The 21,970-nt window shown below is 34.8% G+C and overlaps 1 long non-coding RNA gene across 1 annotated transcript; it reads left to right on the top strand.

Moving 5' to 3' along the window:
• The first annotated feature begins 1,879 nt into the window (after window positions 1-1,879).
• Window positions 1,880-19,916, top strand: LOC101249917 (uncharacterized). Its single transcript, XR_741502.4, has 2 exons — window positions 1,880-2,376; window positions 19,345-19,916. It is a non-coding gene; the product is annotated as an uncharacterized lncRNA (long non-coding RNA).
• The last annotated feature ends 2,054 nt before the right edge of the window (window positions 19,917-21,970 follow it).

The raw sequence follows: 21,970 nt of genomic DNA, 5'->3' as shown, positions 1-21,970 counted from the left end.
AGATATTTGACATCTTTTGATCCGTGATCTGATTGCAGAAAGGGTGATTGAGTTGAAGAGTTGTAGCATAGAAGAACAGGTGGCAAATATTCTTAAACAAGCACTTCCTCAGGTAAAGCACAATTACTTTATGTTTTGTGTTTTGCCTTGGCGTATGTGATATTGAATCAAGGGGGAGTGTTGAGAATTTATTTAAAAAAATAGTCTAAGTTATAAGTTACTATTATTTACTGTAAATTTGAACAAGTCTTTTACTAGAGTTGAAAGAGTCTTTGTTAGGTTGTTATTTGGTTATTATTTTTCAAGCACTTTCCTAGTTTTTAGTCAAGTGGAAGTAATGGAGAGATTATCTTCCTAAGTTTGTAAGCCTATAAAGGTAGATAGTTCCAGTTAATAAAGTAAGCACTTCTACAAAGTATTTCCTTCATCTTACCAATCATACATGATCTTTTAAAAATTTATTGCATTGAATGCATTAAAATACCACGATATCATATAATACATTGTATATTATGGAGAAGATTAATATTTATATGTTACATATATTTTGTCACTTTCATGAGAGGGAGTATGTTTTATGTTTGTTATGATGTCTATTTAAAGATTCTTCTTTGTGTTGTGGTTTTCCTACTGAAATTGACAACACAAGTTTTCACAAACCTTCATCCTACTCATCTCCTCTTTGTTTGATTATTTTAATCAAATAGGAAGAGTATTGGACACCCAATATCATAAGGAAATATTAGGCATCCATGGCAGTGGTGGTGCGGGCCTCTGGCAAGGATAAAATTGATGTCCTTGGTAGACTATTGACACACATTTAACAGTACACATCCTCTGATCTAAACTTGAATATGAGGAATGATGGGTATGTAAAGGTCCAAGATTTGTTGAGACTTAAACTTAAAATATTAATGAAGAGGTTGTACAAAAGAATAACAAGGAAAGATTTGACTTATTTTTATTTTTTTTTGAAGAAATTGGAGAGCTTTTGATAAGTCTCAACCAAGATTATACAATAAATATACTTGAAACTAAAAGCTTAGCGAAATTTATTTTAGGAGATGAAGTTTTAGTTTGTCTACATGACACTAACAAGAAGAATTTAACAACAAATATGGAACATGAGCTAAAGTGCATGTACATATTCATTTTTATCTCATCTGGCACCATATTGTGTATTGTGAAGTAATGAGGGGACTGTGACGAGATTTAGGAGTGTTCTTAATTTTTTATGTGAGACAAGCTTTGGAAGGTATCTTGACATAATTATCTAGACGGAAAATAGAGTTTTATTTCAGATAACTCTGTTTTATGAGATATAAAGCTCTGGATGAATTTTGTATATCAGAAAACAAAGGTAACTTGATGGAAGCTATGACCGTGCGGTGCCAGCGAAGTACTTCTAAAAATTAAATCATGGCTCCATATTGTCTTCAAACAATTGTTGTTGTTGAGATCCAATTTTATTCTAACATTTTTTTAAATTCGTAATTTTTATATATATCTTTTATATTTTTAAAATAAATTTATCGATAATTATTTTTATCTGTCAAATTTTAAAATTTTTTATTAGTTAATTTAATTATATGTTTCTCCATAGCCGATTACATACATTTAAATATTTATTCTTATTTTTATTAAATCATCATTTTTGCTAAATTCATGTCATTAGTCACGTTTATTATATATATATTTTTATTCATTTTATTCGTTATATTTGTTAATATTTATTTTTATATTTTTCATAATCTAAAAAATCATTTAAACATTAGATAAAAAAAATAGAGGGTGAATATTGGAGGGAATAATTTTTAGTTTTAGAAAATTCTTTGAGTGTCTCTATATCTTTTCCAGCGAAAGCTCTACCGGAATCCGACGAACCACCACCCGACGACTCCCTCGTTTTTCATTATTTTTACTGCCACAACTAGCTACTTCACTCTTCTTTCAAACCAACCAAACAGCCACCATCGCAACCTAACCATCTACCATTTCTCGTCTTTCCGGCGAAACCTGAAACCCCAACGTTTTCCCCTTCCTTTTCCATTATTTTTTGGGTGAAGCCACCTGAAACGGAGGCTTGAATCACCGGACCTCCGACAACCCCAAACCCACCACCACAAACTACCGAAAACTGACCCTACACCTCCATCGGAACAAAAAAGAAAACGCTCCCAGTCCCCTCCCTTTTTCATTTACGATTTTGTTTATTTTGCAGCTATTTTAGCGAGCTACAAGCTTCAAATTCGATGAGTTCGAAGCTCAGGTGAGTCAATAGGCTGGTGAAATCGGCGAGCTACGAGCTTCAAATTAACAACCACCACTATTTCACCGAAGTAGGCCAGATCTGGCCTGAAAAAAAGCTTTCCTCCGGTAATCCTTTTTCTATTGTATTCTGTTGTGATCTCATTTGTAAGTATTTTTTACCAATTCTTCCGGCGATGTTTTGATGGTCATTACTATTCTGCTTCATTTATAGTTTTATTGTGTTGACTCTTGCTCTATTGGGTTGGTTATATAAATTTTCTTGTGATTATAGTTGTTTGAACTTAACTATTATTGCTTATTAATTCGTTGTCATTATTTTTGTTTATGGATTTAGTGAATAGATGATAATTTGTTTCTTTTATATATATATATATATATATATATATATAAAATTTTATTTGGGTTAGTTTTATTCTATTTTCTAGATAGATAATATATGTAATTGGGTTATTGTTTTCCGTCATTCTCTCAACAAGTTTGCGTTTTATATTTGTTTCTTTTGTAGTTTGCTGCTATTTTTTTTATTTAATATGTTGTCATTGTTGATTAATTCGAATTAAGTTCATACGTTTTATAAAAAGATTCCAGTAAGTTATCTTGTAAGTATTTTAATTACTTTTCTTATACCTTTTTTTAGTTATTTGTTTGACATGATCTTGCGTTTAGAAAATATATATTAGTTAAATTTGGTCAATCCATTTTAAAAGGCGAAAATTTAGTTTAAGTTCATATTGTTTATTTTGTTAAAATGGCCAATGAAAAATTTCTCCGTCAGGTTTAGAGGCCTCCACATTTTAGAAGACAGAAATTTAATTAAGTTTATATTATTTATTTGTTAAATTGGCCGATGAAAAAATTACCGTTGATTTCTAAGACATTCCATGTTAATGAGACGAATTTTATTTTATGTTATTTGTTTCATTTATTTTATTTCATATTTATTTATCACTAACTCTTTTACTAAGTGTGTTTACCCGAAGTTGCTTCTCATCGAAGCTATTCCAAAGAAATTCAAATGTGTTTTATATTTATTATTGTGTATATTATTGACGTTAGGCAAACCTTAGGCTGATACTTACATTATTATTATTTTATTTTATTATTTGTGCATATTACATGTTAATTGTACTTTTATATTGTTTTTATCTCCTTCTCATTTTTTTTTAAAAAATGAATTCAGTTGGGATTCACATTTGTGGATTTCGAATGATGCCTAACATCTTCGCTTCGGAATAATCTGAATCCTTAACTAGAATAATGGTTTCGTAGCTAACTTAAATGGTTTTCTAGTTTTTCTTAAAATTATGTGGCGACTCTTTTAAAATTCGTTTATCCTTTAAATTCTTTTTAAAAGTGAATCAATTAATTATTTTCGAGTGACCGCGATGTTTCGCCTTATTTGAATAGAATAAAGTAGGGATATAAACAATTGTGATTGAATTTTTTAATCTCATATATTTGTTTTCTATAATGCAGTAAAATGGAGTAGTTACAATTTGCACCACACACAAAAAAGAAGAGTACAATTTTAGAAGCTCTTTTAATTGACCATTATTATTTTATAATACTTTCAAGTGTTACTTCAAATGAGATTTGATTACTTTTGGGTTTAGGCGTACATTATTATACACAAAATTTAGTTTAATAATTTGTAGTTCAAATAAATAAAAAAAGATAACACAAACAAATTTACTCATATTTAAAATTTGATTAGTTTTGAGTTTAGGCATAGATTATTTATACACAAAATTCAACTTGATAAGTTTTAGTTTATATGAATAGAAAATATAACAAAACAATTTTACAATAACATTTATTTATGATTAGTTTCTATATAATCGAGTAGATAAGTAACACATCAAATTATTAATGATATCATAATTAATTCTAAATATACATTTTATTTTATGTTGTTTGTTTCAATAACACATTTTTTATTACAAAGTTTGATTTCTGATATAATGTTTTACCATCATAATTTATGAATCATATATGATGCAAGTACAGGTTAGATGAGTTTTAAATCGAAAAATCAAATATTAAAGAAAATCATCAAAAGGAAGAAGATCTCACTAACTTCTTTGCTTTGTGTATAACCATGTTAAAACATAATTCAAGTATTTTTCTTATTTTTATATGTCACAAATATATATTAAACCCCCTACCCAGAAATGTCAAGCAAATGAAAAGCTTCTCTGGGAGAGTAATTTGAGTCTTCTAAATGACATGCATTAGTAATAAAAAGCATGATCAAGTTGTGGATGAAGTAGCGGAAGTTTTTCCTATTGAATGTTGTGATGATGTTGAGTTTGTTGGAGATGAGAATATTGTATTTGATAGTTTGAACGATGAATCATGTGATCAGAAGAAGGTAAGAACAATTCTTGTGTAGGTGAATGAGGAGTAGGAGTGTGCATTATGATGAAAGTGTTGTAGATAATGAAACTAGGAGAAATGACATCATTGATACATTATAAAGAATAAGGTGAAAGCAAATGGTGCACCTATAAGATCAAAATCAAGATATTCCAACCAATTAATTCAAGCCAAGTGACATTTTATCTAGGCATGGTTAACAATCACATTTATAAACTTGGGGATGATGAACATGTAAAGACTGCAGATTCTGAAAATTATTATATATGCTAGATTGTTGAGTTTTTTCAATCTGTCAATGATTTGAAGTATTTTTATTGCTCAATGGCTATACAGAGCCAAGGATACTATAATTAAAGCCCATGATTAGTTTATCGACAATATGCGTGTATTTTTCTCAGAAATTAAGGATGACAACCCTTTTGATTGTCTTGTAACCAAAATAATGATTGTTACAATAACCTCAAATTTTAAGCTTAAATTTCAAGAAAAATTTGAGATCAAAATCTGATTATTACTGAACATGAAGTAATTGGTCTCATTCTCGTAGTTTATTATCTTACCATTAGATGTTTGATGTGTTGATAGTGAATCGCATTCTATACAACCAAGTGACACTAATGTCGTGAGGTCAATGATCAGAAGCAATAAAAGAAGATATGGACCTCTCTTCCAGTTGTGTTGAAAGTCCACTGGGTTGTGCCTGGGTGCTGTGTTTGCAGTGTTACATCTATAAATATATGAAATGTTCATCTAAATTGATATGTTTGTGTAGCTTAAAAGTGAATAACTTAGAAACTGAGATAAGAAATGAATCAACTTAAGATTTCTTATTTCTTTTGAAGAAGTGGGAGAAACTTTGTGCATCTTGCTCCTTGTTGAAAGCAAGTACACAAGCACACACCTTGCTAAAATGCAAGAGATGAGAATGTGAAAGATCATGATGATGGTGCAAATGATGATGGGAATCTGGTGACAATGATTAATGAGAATATTTTGAGGTGGAAGAGATTTCAAAAGTTTGTTATGGAGACCCAAAGGAAATAAAGAATTCAAACCTTTACTTTAAGGTATGTAGGAAGGGTTGAATGAAGAAACTTAAGAGACAATAGAAATCTTAGATGGTTGCCAAGATCATAAAGGATCTCTGACCAAGGGTTTCAAAGCAAGTGTTTTCCATTATCTGGGGAAGTAGACGTCATATGTGGGGACCCTTATTGCATGTGCATTGGTTGATTTAATCATTTTTTAAACTCAACACATTCATTAGAAGACCCAAAAAATAAACTTGAAGTATCCATGAGCTAGAATTTGGGGTTGATTTAGGCCAATTTGAAATCTCATTACATGGTATCAAAGTCATATCCATCCTAATTTGTTGTTCACCAATGTTGAGCCCCATTTAAAAGTGTTCACGCTTCAATCGAGATCTGGGTGTACAGGGGAATGTTAAGAAGTCCCAACTCTATTGAGTGATGAGAATTTGATCTCTTTGTATGGACTATAACTTTAGAAGCTCTTTTAATTGACCATTATTATTGTATAAACCTTACTTGAAATGATATTTGACTAGTTTGAGTTTAGACATAGCTTTTTTATACAAAAAAATTAGTTTGATAAATTGTACACTACTAAAAAAAGGCCAAAAAGAGACCTAGAAAAGGAGACCTCAAAAATAGGTCTATAATAAGAGACCTCATGAGGTCGCTATTTGAATTAATTTTTTTTAATTTTTTTAATGTAGGAGAGACCTCGTGAGGTCAATTTAATGAATTTATTTTTTCCTATACCTGACTTATTTCAAATTTTCAATCTAATTCTCATAAAATTAGAGATCTCACGAGGTCTGTACTTGTTAAATTAAAAATAATAATTTAATTTAATTAAAGACTTAAAAAATGAGAGACCTCATGAGGTCTCTTAAACAAAAGAAAACCCTAGCCAAATTTATCTATCTCTTTCTTCCCTCTGTCTTTCTCATCGTTCCTCTCTCTCTCTCTCTCTCTCATCGCCCCTCTCTCTCTCATCGTTCCTCTCCGCCATACTTCTCCATCTCCTCTCTCCGCCGTCATCTTCTCCATCTCCAGACGTGCCTCCATCTCTAGATGTGCCTCCATCTTCTTCTGAGGAGAAAGTCAGCCGCCTCCATCTCTGCGCGCCATTTGCAGTCGGGCCTCAACAGGTGGAGGTCGCGCCGCCTCCATCTCCGTCGGATCGTGCAGCAGCACTGTAGTCGGCGTTCCTAACCCTTTGACTCCAGGTGAATTTTTTGAACAAACTAGTTGGTTTTCGTGATTCTAAGTGCTTAAAATAATTAAAAAGTAGCAAGTAGATTGAATGTTACCCTGTTGTATTAGTAATTTAATCATTCCCAATGTGATTATCTTTGAAATTTTTAAAAGAATTTGTGCCAAATAGATATTGAAAAAGTTTCCCAATCAATAATAATTTGTAAAAGTAGTTGGCTTTCGTAACTCTTAATAGGGTACATGATTTTCTTAGAAAATAAGTTAGTACATGGGATCAAATACTTGATTTTCACCATTGGAGTTCAAACTCTATTTTCTAGTGTTAACTTTTTTCCCTTTTTTCTTGCTAGGCCACTAAGGAAACTCAAAATCTAAAAAAGTTGATACAAGATTATACTACTTCTTTAATTTAATCAAAGTAGGAGATAAGGTATAGTAATTCTAAATTTAATAAAGTTGAAGTACAATTGTTTTCTATAATATGTGTTGTACCCATCTAATATTGATACTTAGCTTTAAATATGTGTTGACACTTAGCTTTAAATTTAGAAATAATTATTTGTTAAGCTTAAGAACCAACACTAGTTGATCCTATTGATGACAAAATTGATTTTATTTGAAAATCAATATGTGTCCATCTAGTGTTGACACTTAGCTTTAAATTTTAGAAATAATTATTTGTTAAACATAATTACCAACACTAGTTGATCCTATTGATGACAAAATTGATTTTCAAAGAAAATCAATCTGTGTTCATCTAGTGTTGACACTTAGCTTTAAATTTTAGAAATAATTATTTGTTAAATTTGTAACTATCCTGTTAGTATTAAGGTAAAGCTAAACTAATTAAACTTAGAAATGTGTTAAGTTATTTGGTAAGTTAAACTTGTTACAATAGTATAAGAAATTAAGTTAAAAATAAACTAGTTAAAATTAGAAAGTTGTTAAATTGGTTAATAAGTTACATTGGTTACTATAGTGTTGAAATTAAGTCAAAACTAAACTATTAGACTTAAAAATTTGTTAAGTCGGTCAATAAGTTAAATTTGTGACTGTAGTGTTTGAATTAAGTTAAAACTAAACTAATTAGATTTAGAAATTTGTTAAGTTGGTTAATAAGTTAAACTTGTTACTATAATATTTGAATTTAGTTAAAACTAAACTAATTAGACTTAGAAATTTATTAAGTTGGTTAATAAATTAAATTTGTGACTATCGTGTTAGTATTAAGGTAAAACTAAACTAATTAAACTTAAAAATTTGTTAAGTTGTTTGGTAAGTTAAACTTGTTACTATAGTATAAGAAATTAAGTTAAAAATAAACTATTTAGACTTAGAAAGTTGTTAAGTTGGTTAATAAGTTACATTGCTTACTATAGTGTTGGAATTAAGTCAAAACTAAACTAATTAGACTTAAAAATTTGTTAAGTTGGTTAATAAGTTAAATTTGTGACTATAGTGTTTGAATTAAGTTAAAACTAAACTAATTAGATTTAGAAATTTGTTAGGTTGGTTAATAAGTTAAACTTGTTACTATAGTATTAGAATTTAGTTAAAACAAGACTAATTACACTTAAAAATTTGTTAAGTTGGTTAATAAGTTAAATTTGTGTCACGACCCAAAACGAGCCGCGAGTGGCACCCACACTTATCCTACTATGTGAGCGAACCAACCAATCTAAACCCCAACATTTCAACATAATAAACAGAATATAATGCGGAAGACTTAAAACTTATTAATGAAAATAGATTAATAACTTCTAAAAGCTCAAACACTTATTATTATCCCCAAAATCTTGAAGTCATCACCACAAGAACATCTATCCTCAAATTACTATATCTAAGAATGTCTAAGAAGCTAAAATAAATAAAGGCTAGTCCATGCCGGAAGTTCAAGGCATCAAGACATGAAGAGGAAGACCCAGTCCAAGCTAGAAGCATTAGCTCACCCTGAAATCCGGCGTAATGAAGACTGGCTAGAGTTGCGGTTGAGTTGAAGACGACGGCACGTTTGCTGCACTCCACAAATAACAAAGAAAGAAATATACAAGTAGGGGTCAGTACAAACACAAGTACTGAGTAGGTATCATCGGCCAACTCAAAATAGAAAACAGTATATATTAGATAATATCATAAATCAACTACAATACTCAATCTGTAGCAACAACATGTACAAGAATCTTTGATAAATAACGTCAAGTACACTCATGAGAACTCAAGCCTCCATATCATACTTATTTGGGTAATAGGTTCTTTTCATTCGAATTTATTGACATAATTTCAAGATTCATTATCTTTATTCCTCTTGTGTCGGCACGTGACACTCCGCTCCCCTACTACTATGTGTCGAAACGTGACACTCCGTTCCCCTAATTCTACGTGTCGGTTCGTGACACCCGATTCCCTAATTCTACGTGTCGGTTCGTGACACCCGATCCCCTAATTCTACGTGTTGGTTTGTGACACCCGATCCCCTAATTATACGTGTCGATTCGTGACACCCGATCCCCTAATTCTACGTGTCGGTTCGTGACACTTGCTCCACTAATCTCATTCTATTAATTCATCAAGCCTTCTCTTATACGAAGGCATTATCAATCTCATTACTTTAGTTCATCAAGCCTTCTTTTATACCAAGACATCATCAATCTCATTACTTTAGTAGATCAAGCATTCTTTTATACCAAGGCATCATCTTTAACAAGGTACATTTAGGATTAGAGATTCAATAGACTCATCATGCTTATTCATCACAATTATATAATCACATCATGTAAGCACACAATTAAGCATGTAGAAGGTTTTATAATACTACCCAACACATATCATTCGCTATTAAGAGTCTACTACGAATAGCATAAAAACCATAACCTACCTCCGCTGAAGAATGGTGATCAAGCAATCTACTTCCAAGCCTTGCTATCCTCTTCGTTTCTCTCTCTCTTGATCGATTCTCCCTCTCTTGTTCTTTCTATTTTTCTTATTCAAACCCTGTTTCTTTTACCCTAATTAGCATATAATTAAGTATAAAAGATGATAAATCAACCCATTAATTAATTTAAGGTTATCTCCTTTAACCCTCAAGTAGTTAAGTTATTAACATTAACCCACTAAATATATAGTTATAAGCAGGAATAGTCCAAAACGCCCCTTAAAATATTTAACAGAAATCCGACCCAGCCTGGGATTACGCAGTCTATGACGGGCCGTCGTGACTGCGACGGTCCGTCCTGCTGCTTCCGTCACAGAGTTCAGAGACTCAATTCTTTGAAGGGTCTGTGACGGCCCGTCACGCCTGTGACGGTCCGTCCTGCCATTCCGTCACGAAGTTCAGAGAGTCGATTTCAGTACCCAAATTTCAGAATTCTTAGTGTTTTGGAACGAGACCCCCTCGACGGTCCGTCGTGCCCATGACGGTTCGTCGTGGGATCCGTCGACCAAGACAGTTTTTCCAGAAATAAAATCTGCTGCTCAAAACGACTAAACAGGTCGTTACAATAGATACCAATTTACCCATGCTTCGTCCTCAAACGATCACAAGAAGAAAAACAAGGACGAAAAGGAGTACCTGAATCTGTGAACAGGTGTGGGTATCTTTCTTGCATATCAGCCTCTTTCTCCCAAGTGGATTCTTCAACCGGCCGATTCTTTCATTGTACTTTGATAGATGCAATTTCCCTCGACCTCAACTTGCGGACTTCTCTATCTAAAATAGCAACAGGTTCCTCCTCATAAGACAAATTCTAATCAAGCAGAACTGAATCCCAACGAATGATGTAGTTTCCATCCTCATGGTACCTTTTCAACATAGACACATGAAATACCGGATACACTCCGGTCCTGGGGGCAAGGCTAATTCATAAGCTACCTCCCCCACGCGCTTCAGAACTTCGAAGGGACCAATATACCTCGGAATAAGCTTTCCTCGCTTACCAAACCGCATCACCCCTTCATGGGTGAAACCTTCAGCAAGACTTGCTCACCTTCCATAAACTCCAAGTCTCTAACCTTCCGATCTGCATATTCCTTCTGCCTACTTTGAGCCGCTAAAAGCTTTTCTTGAATGCTTTTCACTTTGTCTAAGGATTCCCTCAGAAGGTCGGTACCCCAAGGTCTAACCTCAAATGCATCAAACCACCTAATGGGAGACCTACATCTTCTCCCATACAATGCCTCGAATGGGGCCATATCAATACTTGAGTGATAGCTATTGTTGTATGAGAACTCTGCTAAGGGTAAGAAGTTATCCCAATGGCCACCAAAGTCTATCACACATCCACGAAGCATATCCTCCAACACTTGAATCGTTCACTCAGACTGACCATCGGTCTGAGGATGGAACGCAGTACTAAGGTCCAACCTAGTACCCAATTCCGCATGCAATGTTTTCCAAAACTTAGAAGTAAACTGCGTACCTCTATCTGATATAATGGAAAGTGGAACTCCATGCAATCACACAACTTCCGAAATGCAAAGTTTGGCTAACTTCTCTGCATTGTAAGTCACCTTGACCGGAATGAAGTGAGCAGACTTAGTTAACCTATCAACAATTACCCAAATGGAGTCATACTTACCCATTGTCTTGGGAAGACCAACCATGAAGTCCATTGCAATTCTTTCCCACTTCCACTAAGGAATGGGCATTCTCTGAAGTGTGCCTCCAGGCCTCTGGTGTTCATACTTTACTTGCTGACAATTTGGACGTTTGGCAACAAACTCCACAATGTCACGCTTCATTCTACTCCACCAAAAGTGTTGCTTTAGGTCACGGTACATCTTGGTTGCACCAGGATGTATAGAATACCTTGAACTATGAGCCTCTGTCAGAATAGTGTTGATCAAATCATCAACGCGGGGTACACATACCCTTCCCTTGATTCTCAAAACGCCTTCCTCATCGATTGTTGCTTCTTTAGCCTCTCCTCGCAACACTTTATCTCGGATCTGGATCAATTTCTCATCATTAAAATGCTTTCCCTTAATCTTGTCAAGAAAAGAAGATCTCGCCTCCATACAAGCCAACAATCCTTCTTTCTCATTTACCTCTAACCTCATAAAGTCATTAGCCAGAGTCTGAACCTCTCTAGCCAATGGACGTCTAGAAACCTGCAAGTGGGCTAGACTTCCCATGCTCCCTGCCTTTCTACTTAAGGCATCTGCCACAACATTAGCCTTTCCCGGATGATACAAGATAGTGATGTCATAATCCTTCAGTAGTTCCATCCACCTTCTCTGTCTTAAATTCAAATCTTCCTGAGTAAAGACATACTGTAGGCTACGATGATCCGTGTAGACTTCACACTTAACCCCATATAAATAATGTCTCCATTGCTTTAATGCAAACACTACCGCAGCCAACTCCAAATCATGGATCGGATAGTTACGTTCATGCACCTTTAATTGCCTCGAAGCATAAGCAATTACATTCTTCTCTTCCATTAGCACTGCACCTAAACCCGAATAGGATGCATCACAATAGATAATAAAATTCTTACCTTCCACTGGCAGGGTAAGGATTGGTGCAGTAGTCAACAAGGTCTTGAGTTTCTGAAAGCTTTCTTCACACTCGTCCGACCATACAAATGGAACATTCTGTTTAGTCAAGCTTGTCAATTGGGAAGCAATAGAAGAGAATCCCTTGACAAATCGACGGTAGTAGCTAGCTAAACCAACAAAGCTCCTTACTTCTGACACATTAGTAGGTCTTACCCAATTCCTCACTGTTTCAATCTTAGATGGATCCACCATCACTCCATCCTTAGAAACCACGTGTCCCAATAAGGATACTGAATCTAGCCAAAACTCACACTTGGAGAATTTGGCATAAAGCTTTTTCTCCCTCAACATTTCCAATACAATTCTCAAGTGCTCCTCATGTTCCTTCTTGCTCTTTGAGTATACCAATATATCATCGATGAATACGATGACAAAGAGAGATCCAGATATGGCTTAAAAATCCCATTCATCAAGCTCATGAAAGCAGCAGGGGCATTCGTAAGACCAAAAGACATTACTAAGAACTCATAATGCCCATACCTGGTCCAAAAAGCAGTCTTGGGCACATCCATTGCCCATATTTTCAATTGATGGTAACCAGATCTCAAGTCGATTTTTGAGAAGGTACAAGCACCTTGTAACTGATCGAACAAATCATCGATGCGAGGAAGAAGATACTTGTTCTTAACTGTTACCTTATTTAGTTGTCTGTAGTCTATGCACATCCGAAAGATTCCATCCTTCTTCTTCACAAACAATACAGGAGCACCCCAAGGAGATGCACTTGGTCTAATGAAGCCCTTTCCTAACAATTCTTGAAGTTGAGCCTTTAACTCTCTCAACTCCGCGGGAGCCATTCTATTAGGGGGTATAGAAATGGGGCGAGTACCCGGTTCCAGATCGATGCAGAAGTCAATATCTCTATCAGGTGGCATACCAGGAAGGTCTGTGGGAAACACATCTAGAAACTCACGAACTATCAAAACCGACTCGATTGAAGGTACTTGGGTAGTGTCATCCCCGAGATGTGCCAAGAAAGCTAAACACCCCTTACTAACCATTCTCTTAGCACGAAGAAAGGAGATGATACGAACCGGAGTGGAAGTGTAGTCGCCCTCCCACAATAACGGATCTGTCCCAGGCTTGGCTAACGTCACAGTTTTAGCATTACAATCCAAGATTGCAAAATTCGGAGAAAGCCAAGTCATACCCAGAATTACATCAAAATAAACCATTTCTAAGATAACCAAGTCTACATAAGTATTGCTCCCCACAAAAGTCACCAAACAAGACCTATACACTTTTTCAACTATCACAAACTCACCCACCGGAGTAGACACACGAATAGGTACGTCAAGCAATTCACAATGTAAATTAAGACCATTAGCAAATGAGGAAGATACATATGAAAATGTGGAGCCGGGATCAAATAATACAGAAGCCATACAATCATAAACCAAAAGATTACCTGTGATAACAGCATATGATGTCTCCGCTTCCGACCGCCTAGGAAAAGCGTAACAATGGGCCGTATCACCTGTTTGCCCGTTGCCTCTACCATGTTGTGCTACAGTAGTTCCCATTTTTCCGTCACTCCGGCCGTTTTGGTGACCACCATTACCTCGGCCACCACGTCCTCTAGAATAACGACCTCTACCATGACCACCTCTACCTCTAGCTATTGGGGGTCTATAACTCTGTTTTGGACAATTCCTCCTAATATGTCCAGTCTCCCCACATCCATAGCACTCCCTGGAGTCAAGCATAGGTCTCTCAGAGAAGTGTTGACCGGTCTGAGGTGGACCTCCAACTACCGTCTGTAGTGAAGACTGAATTGGTCGGACTGAGTAACCTCCTGAACCCTGGCCTCTAGAGTACGAACCATTAAACTCACCTCCCTTTCGGAACCTTTTTGATGTCGATGCCATGGTGAAGTCATCTGGCTTCACTCCTTCCACCTCTATCACGAAGTCTACAACTTCTTGAAAGGATTTTGCCGTAGCCGCTACCTGTAAGGCTGAAATCCGCAGTTCTGACCTCAACCCCTTCACAAAACGGCGAATCCGCTCTTGTGGACTGAAACAAAGTTGGGTGGCATACCGGCATAATGCACGAAACTTAGCCTCATATGTAGTAACCGACATCCTACCTTGCTCTAGGCTCAAAAACTCATCTCTTTTCCTATCCCTCAAAGTCCAGGGGATATACTTCTCCATAAACAAGCTAGAGAATGATGCCCAAGTCATAGGTGGTGCCTCTGTTGGTTGACACTCAACATGTGACCGCCACCAGATTTTGGCGTTCCCTTGAAACTGATAAGTCACAAACTCAACACCAAACCGGTCTACTATACCCATCTTGTGTAGTAGCTCATGGCAGTCAACCAGAAAATCGTAGGCATCCTCAGATTCAGCACCCTTGAAGACTGGAGGTTTCAATTTCAAGAACTTACTGAAAAGTTCATGCTGATCATTTGTCATTATAGGCCCTGTAGTCAGACAAGGAAACGTGCCTATTTCCAATGAGGCATCCATGCGGGGAGCCACAGTAGCCGCATGTTGTACCTCCGGAACCTGAGGTGCTGGTGCAGAAAACACTGGAGGTGTCTGGCTTTGATCAGATAACCCGCTAAGATAAGCAAGAACCTGATTGATCATCTCTGGGGTAGGTTGGGGTGGTAATTCCTCATTCTGTACTTGCTCATTTTCCCCATCCTCCCCCTCTCTTACTACTTCCTCAGCCGGTGGAGGAGTCACCGCCCTAGTACCAGATGGGCTAGGTGCTTGTCCTCTTCCTCTAGAGGATGTCCTCCCACGACCTCTTCCACGGCCTCTTGCCACTACTCCTCTTCGAGCTACAACCCTAGTGGCTGGCTCAGACGCTTCTTGTCTTGCCGGTGTTGGTGTTGGCGCCGTCGTTGCTCTAGTTCTAACCATCTGCAAAATAGAGTGAAGATGGTCAGATACCAATTTGTATCACCTAGATACCAATTGGACCCAAGTAATAGCACGAAAGAAAGAAAGAAAGAATGGAATTTTCCTAAAATCTTATAGCCTCTCAAAGAAAAGTAAAGGCGTCCCCCTACCGTTCCTTAAGACTCTACTAGACTCGTTCTTGTGTGATGAGACCAACGAACCTAATGCTCTGATACCAAGTTTGTCACGACCTAAAATGAGCCGCGAGTGGCACCCACACTTATCCTACTATGTGAGCGAACCAACCAATCTAAACCCCAACATTTCAACATAATAAACAGAATATAATGCGGAAGACTTAAAACTCATTAATGAAAATAGATTTATAACTTCTAAAAACTCAAACACTTATTATTATCCCCAAAATCTAGAAGTCATCACCACAAGAACATCTATCCTCAAATTACTATATCTAAGAATGTCTAAGAAGCTAAAATAAATAAAAGCTAGTCCATGCCGGAAGTTCAAGGCATCAAGACATGAAGAGGAAGACCCAGTCCAAGCTAGAAGCATTAGCTCACCCTGAAATCTGGTGTAATGAAGACTGGCTAGAGTTGCGGTTGAGTTGAAGACGACGGCACGTTTGCTGCACTCCACAAATAACAAAGAAAGAAATATACAAGTAGGGGTCAGTACAAACACAAGTACTGAGTAGGTATCATCGGCCAACTCAAAATAGAAAACAGTATATATCAGATAATATCATAAATCAACTACAATACTCAATCTGTAGCAACAACATGTACAAGAATCTTTGATAAATAACGTCAAGTACACTCATGAGAACTCAAGCCTCCATATCATACTCATTTGGGAAATAGGTTCTTTTCATTCGAATTTATTGACATAATTTCAAGATTCATTATCTTTATTCCTCTTGTGTCGGCACGTGACACTCCGCTCCCCTACTACTATGTGTCGGAACGTGACACTCCGATCCCCTAATTCTACGTGTCGGTTCGTGACACCCGATCCCCTAATTCTACGTGTCGGTTCGTGACACCCGATCCCCTAATTCTACATGTTGGTTCGTGACACCCGATTCCCTAATTCTACGTGTCGGTTCGTGACACCCGATCCCCTAATTCTACGTGTCGGTTCGTGACACCCGCTCCACTAATCTCATTCTATTAATTCATCAAGCGTTCTCTTATACCAAGGCATCATCAATCTCATTACTTTAGTTCATCAGGCCAGGCCTTCTTTTATACCAAGGCATCATCAATCTCATTACTTTAGTTCATCAAGCCTTCTTTTATACCAAGGCATCATCATTAACAAGGAACATTTAGGATTAGAGATTCAATAGACTCATCATGCTTATTCATCACAATTATATAATCACATCATGTAAGCACACAATTAAGCATATAGAAGGTTTTATAATACTACCCTACACATATCATTCGCTATTAAGAGTCTACTACGAATAACATAAAAACCATAACCTACCTCCGCTGAAGAATGGTGATCAAGCAATCTACTTCCAAGCCTTGCTATCCTCTTCGTTTCTCTCTCTCTTGATCGATTCTCCCTCTCTTGTTCTTTCTATTTTTCTTATTCAAACCCTGTTTCTTTTACCCTAATTAGCATATAATTAAGTATAAAAGATGATAAATCAACCCATTAATTAATTTAAGGTTATCTCCTTTAACCCTCAAGTAGTTAAGTTATTAACATTAACCCACTAAATTTATATTTATAAGCAGGAATAGTCCAAAACGCCCCTTAAAATATTTAACAGAAATCCGACCCAGCCTGGATTACGCAGTCTGTGACGGGCCGTCGTGACTGCGACGGTCTGTCCTGCTGCTTCCGTCACAGAGTTTAGAGACTCAATTGTTTGAAGGGTCTGTGACGGCCCGTCACGCCTGTGACGGTCCGTCCTGCCATTCCGTCACGAAGTTCAGAGAGTCGATTTAAGTACCCAAATTTCAGAATTCTAAGTGTTTTGGAACGAGACCCCCTCGACGGTCCGTCGTGCCCATGACGGTCCGTCGTGGGATCCGTCGACCAAGACAGTTTTTCCAGAAATAAAATCTGCTGCTCAAAACGACTTAACAGGTCGTTACAATTTGTGACTATCGTGTTAGTATTAAGGTAAAACTAAACTAATTAAACTTACAAATTTGTTAAGTTGTTTGGTAAGTTAGACTTGTTACTATAGTATAAGAAATTAAGTTAAAAATAAACTAGTTAGACTTAGAAAGTTGTTAAGTTGGTTAATAAGTTACATTGGTTACTATAGTGTTGGAATTATGTCAAAACTAAACTAATTAGACTTAAAAATTTGTTAAGTTGGTTAATAAGTTAAATTTGTGACTATAATGTATGAATTAAGTTAAAACTAAACTAATTAGATTTAGAAATTTGTTAAGTTGGTTAATAAGTTAAACTTGTTTCTATAGTATTAGAATTTTGTTCAAACTAGACTAATTACACACATAGAAATTTGTTAAGTTGGTTAATAAGTTAAATTTGTGACTATCGTGTAAGTATTAAGGTAAAACTAAACTAATTAAACTTAGAAATTTGTTAAGTTGTTTGGTAAGTTAAACTTGTTACTATAGTATAAGAAATTAAGTTAAAAATAAACTAGTTAGACTTAGAAAGTTGTTAAGTTGGTTAATAAGTTACATTGGTTACTATAGTGTTGGAATTAAGTCAAAACTAAACTAATTAGACATAAAAATTTGTTAAGTTGGTTAATAAGTTAAATTTGTGACTATAGTGTTACTAAACTAATTAGATTTAGAAATTTATTAAGTTGGTTAATAAGTTAAACTTGTTACTATAGTATTAGAATTTAGTTAAAACTAGACTAATTACATTTAGAAACTTGTTAAGTTGGTTAATAAGTTAAATTAATGACTATCGTGTTAGTATTAAGGTAAAACTAAACTAATTAATCTTACAAATTTGTTAAGTTGTTTGGTAAGTTAAACTTGTTACTATAGTATAAGAAATTAGGTTAAAAATAAACTAGTTAGACTAAGAAAGTTGTTAAGTTGGTTAGTAAGTTACATTGGTTACTATAGTGTTGGAATTAAGTCAAAACTAAACTAATTAGACTTAAAAATTTGTTAAGTTGGTTAATAAGTTAAATTTGTGACTATAGTGTTAGAATTAAGTTAAAACTAAACTAATTAGATTTAGAAATTTGTTAAGTTGGTTAATAAGTTAAACTTGTTACAATAGTATTAGAATTTAGTTAAAACTAGACCAATTAGACTTAGAAATTTGTTAAGTTGGTTAATAAGTTAAATTTGTATCTATCGTGTTAGTATTAAGGTAAAACTAAACTAATTAAACTTAGAAATTTGTTAAGTTGTTTGGTAAGTTAAACTTGTTACTATAGTATAAGAAATTAAGTTAAAAATAAACTAGTTAGACTTAGAAAGTTTCTAAGTTGGTTAATAAGTTACATTGGTTACTATAGTGTTGGAATTAAGTCAAAACTAAACTAATTAGACTTAAAAATTTGTTAAGTTGGTTAATAAGTTAAATTTGTGATTATAGTGTTTTAATTAAGTTAAAACTAAACTAATTAGATTTAGAAATTTGTTAAGTTTTTTAATAAGTTAAACTTGTTACTATAGTATTAGAATTTAGTTAAAACTAGACTAATTAGACTTAGTAATTTGTTAAGTTTGTGAATAAGTTAAATTTGTGACTATCGTGTTTGTATTAAGGTAAAACTAAACTAATTAAACTTACAAATTTGTTAAGTTGTTTGGTAGATTAAACTTGTTACTATAGTATAAGAAATTAAGTTAAATATAAGCTAGTTAGACTTAGAAAGTTGTTAAGTTGGTTTATAAGTTACATTGGTGACTATAGTGTTGGAATTAAGTCAAAACTAAACTAGTTAGACTTATAAATTTGTTTAGTTCGTTTTAATTTTAAAAAATAATTACTTCTTTTCTAAATTTATATTCTCATATGATAACATTCAATTTATAATCGATATCTTCAAGCTTTGGAGGATTTACAACAAACTCTGCCAGAAGAAAATAGAGGTATGCCACTTACTCAAGAACAGGATGAGAGAGTTTGGTTAGACATCACTTGTGGGCCGAGTAGATATGGGTATGCATATGGAATGCCGCATAAAACCTTTTGTGAATTTTCTTTTGAGTTTGAAGGCCTAAATAGTTCAAATCATGATGAATCGATGAAGAAAAATTTGGCTATGGAGAAAAAGATTGTTGAGCTATCTAGCAAGCCGAAGAATCACTGGCTAGGGAAAGGCGGTTGGAATTACAGTTTGCGGGTCTTAAGGCTCAATTCGATGCATTACTTGCTTCAGGAGGGATTCCCCCTTGTTCTGGTGATGTCACTTTCCGTCCTCGACCTCCTCAATCTCAACCTACTCAATATCCAATGTATGGTCAACAAAGAAATATGACTATGAGTCTAGTAGTGATGATTATGTGCAAACACACTACCACATTAGTGAAGTTTAGACTTGTGATAGATAATCTAAGTTAACTTATGGATAATTTTGTTAACTTTATAATTTTGTGATGGGAATTATTTGTTTTGTGAATACATGATAACATTGCAATGTATTATATAACTTATGGATATCATGATTTTTGTTTAATATATAATTATGTTGAAGTGAGTAGCAATTGAGTTGATAAGAGAAGATTTAGTAAATGTATTGCTTCAATTGATTTTTGGAAGCTCTTTGAGCTTGATTTGGGTACTGAATTAAAATGACAGGTGATGAGAAGCCGCAGAAATAATAATTAGCTGCCAGTTTTTTCCAGAAAAAGAGACCTTATGAGATCTCTTTTTTGCATGAATTTTTTCAGATATTTCATTATAGAGACCTCAAGGTCTCTATTTAACATTTTATATTTTATAAATGCAGAAAAGAGACCTCATGAAGTCTCTTTTTCTAACAAGTATTTTCATGAGATAAAACGTCGCTCCTGATAAATCACCTTACCATTTGTGGTATTATACAATTGAAAAACCTTAGATCCAAAATAATATCTAAAAAAGTTGCATTTCTTTTTATGATGTTGAGAATTTATTAGAGCATACACAATACAACAAAAAATTCTCAAATGACTTATCCTTGACTTTCTACCTTTCCAGATATCAAAAGGTGTCTGACCCATGACTGCTTTGGCCGGAGAGATATTAAGCAAATAAACTGTAGTATGAACAGCCTCAGCCTAAAACTAGTTGGAAAGATCTTTACTCTTTAACATGTTTCTGGCCATCTCCATTATAGTTCGATTCTTCCGCTTAGCAATCCCATTTTGCTCCAGAGTGTAAGGGGTAGTCAATTCCATGTGAATTCCATTTTCTTTACAAAATAACTCAAATTCTTGTGATAAGAACTCACCTCCTCTGTCGGTACGCAGAACCTTGACTTTTTTACCAACTTGGTTTTCAATCAACGCTTGAATTTTTTCAAGTTTGAAAAAATTTCTAATTTGAGCTTCAAAAAATTTTCCCAACACATCCAACTGTAATCGTCAGTTAATAACAAAAAATATTGAGAACCAGCAAGAGATTCTGTGGCCATAGGCCCACACGAAACTGCATGAACAATTTCAAGACAACTAGTAGCTCTTAAGGATCTTCCAACAGGAAAATAATGTCTATGTTGTTTGCAATATATAGAACCTTCACATGCATATTCAACAAATTCTATATTTGGTAAACCATGAACAATTTTATTTTGACTTAGCAATTTCAATCTATTCATATTGAAGGGTCCATAACGCAAATGCCACTACTTAGATTCATCAAGATTATTCTCACTAACAAACAAGACTTGTTCAACTTTTGAAACTTTAATGGAAACATTTTATTATCTATCATGTGAATATTTGCTAAGATTTGACTAGATTTCTTATTCTTAATAACACATGAGTCATCATTAGACAAGACAAAGAATCCACAACTAAACAATTAACCAAGACTTATTAAGTTATGTGACAAATTACGAGTAAATAACACATTTTGAATAAGTTTCACTTTACTTTGACTAGTCTGGACAACAATAGTACCTTCACCTTCGACTTGAATTTCCTTGTAATAACCAAGCCAAATTCGCCTTTTTTCGTCTCATCTAACTATTTAAATCATTTTCTTTAACCGGTCATGTGATGGTGGGAGAATCCACTATCCACAAACCAAACATCAGTCTTGTAATCTATGGTGGTAGCGAGCCATGAAAAGTAACTTTCTTCTTCCTGTTCCTTTGGCATAACAAGCTTGATCATTTTTATACCAACAATTAGCTTCTATATGGCCAAATCTATGACAACTTTAACACTACACTGCAATTTTGTGGCTATTTTCCCACCCTAATTGGCTTCTGCCCTCTACCACGTCCTCTGCCTCTAAAACCGCCTCTGCCAAGGCATCGTGCTCCTTGTCCTAACTATTTCTTATTTTGAATTAGATGTTCTTCCTTCACTTGAAATGCTTGTTCTTCAGTTCTCTCTATTGACTTATTGATCCGTGACTCGTGAGATTGCAAAGAGCCGATTAGTTCATCAAACGAAAACTTAGATAAGTCTTTTGATTCCTCTATGGCTTCAATCATATGATCAAACTTTGGAGGCAAACTTCATA

This window comes from Solanum lycopersicum, chromosome 5, assembly GCF_036512215.1.
Source record: "Solanum lycopersicum chromosome 5, SLM_r2.1".
NCBI classification, from domain to species: Eukaryota; Viridiplantae; Streptophyta; class Magnoliopsida; order Solanales; family Solanaceae; genus Solanum; species Solanum lycopersicum.
This window is presented reverse-complemented; position numbering and strand designations above follow the sequence as displayed.